The sequence below is a fragment of the Etheostoma spectabile genome, chromosome 10 (assembly GCF_008692095.1).
Source record: "Etheostoma spectabile isolate EspeVRDwgs_2016 chromosome 10, UIUC_Espe_1.0, whole genome shotgun sequence".
NCBI lineage: Eukaryota > Metazoa > Chordata > Actinopteri > Perciformes > Percidae > Etheostoma > Etheostoma spectabile.
The window spans coordinates 5,518,078-5,519,667 of NC_045742.1; the positions used below are offsets into that span (position 1 = coordinate 5,518,078).

The 1,590-nt window shown below is 37.4% G+C and overlaps 1 protein-coding gene across 3 annotated transcripts in view; it reads left to right on the forward strand.

Annotated features, from left to right (window-relative positions):
- LOC116696361 (uncharacterized) overlaps positions 1-1,590 on the forward strand; it is a 15,048-nt gene that overhangs the window by 4,686 nt on the left and 8,772 nt on the right. The window lies entirely within an intron of this gene.

Below are 1,590 nucleotides of genomic sequence, written 5' to 3' on the forward strand. Positions count from 1 at the left end.
CAGATAGTCTAGCTAGCTGTCTGGATTTACCCTGCAGAGATCTCAGGAGCAGCTAAACATAGTCCTCATACATCCACCAGAGTTTAGAACGCCACCACAAAGAAAGCGGAAGGTGACGGACATCCGGCCGAAAAGAGATCCGGCTGAATATCCAGCAGCCCCAGAGCGATTGTCGTTGTGGATATAGACTACATTCTTACTATATATTAATGATCAAAATTTACTTTATTGTCTAAGACTGAAGACAGAAAAAATCATATTTCATAGTTTTAAACCGTTTTTTATAATACAAAGAAGAAAGAAAAAGAGACATATACAATTGTACAGTACAATGTAGGGAAATTCAATCTCTGCATTTAAGCAGTGGGCAGCCACATAGCAGCGTCCCAGGAGCAATATTGGTGGTAATCACTTTGAGTGTGTGGTCTTAAATGTACCCACTTTCCAGTGTGCACTGTGCACACCTTTTTAATTAAAAGCACAAGCGTACTGTACTGTGCTTTAGATGAGGACCTGTCACAGCTCTGGGTTGCGGAGGGAATACCTGAACAAAAAAGCTTGCGGTAACCTCCTTGTTTTCTTCAACCTTGTTGAATTGTTGATGGTTTGATTCAAACAAATTCCTCCATGTTCCACCCAGCTGTTCAAACCGAGCAAAATATAATAACAAACATTAACCCAGATAAAGCAGCAGACTAAGAAAAGAAACATTCAAATGAATAATACAAAAAAAATCACTAACGTTTGATAACCATCTCCAGCAAACTGGAGCCAAGTGAAGCTGTCACCAGCTGCTCTGCAAACCCACAGAGTCGAACTTCATCTCAAACTCTTGTCTCTAGACTGAATGAAAACATTGAGTTTGGATCTTTTTTTAAGTCCGCAGAAAGGCCGCGCCACGCCTCAATCTGCTGACTTTAAATCCCCGTGGAGAGTTGGCTTAGTGTCAGAATACGTTATCACATTAAGACTCCAGTCGACAAGTCAAGAAGATCAAAGCAAATCTTAATATTAGCAGAAAGGTCACTATGTACGTTTTACATTAGGCATTAAAATTCCTATTGACATTAACATTATAAACATTGATCCAGTTGTGGAAATGAATCTGTGACAGTGAGGAGCATGCAGGGTTCGGAATAGAAATCCCGCTGAATAGAAAGATCTGTGGAAGAAACACCTGGAAAAACACTAAAAAATGAATTATTATTTTATTTAAGGGCATTCGGAGCACCAAACATATATTATATTTAAACTTTAAATGAAACATCTTCATGCAACTCAATTCTCCTTTCAGTCATTTTTACCAATGATAAAAAGATAGGTGTTGAAAAAAAATTAGCGTTAGAAATAATGTTTCTTCCCATTCCTTAAATACATAAGTTATACTGCACCATATGAAGCAACCATTCATTATTTTAACCAGAAAGCAATGCTATTATTGACGATGTAAGGGTATTCTTTAAAGGAAGTTATGTTTTTGTTAGTGCTGTCAGTTAAATGTGTTATTAACGGCGTTAATCCATTTTAACGGCGTACATTTTTTGATTCGCAAGATTAACGTTCTTTTTGGCCTAGCAAACTTTGTAGTTT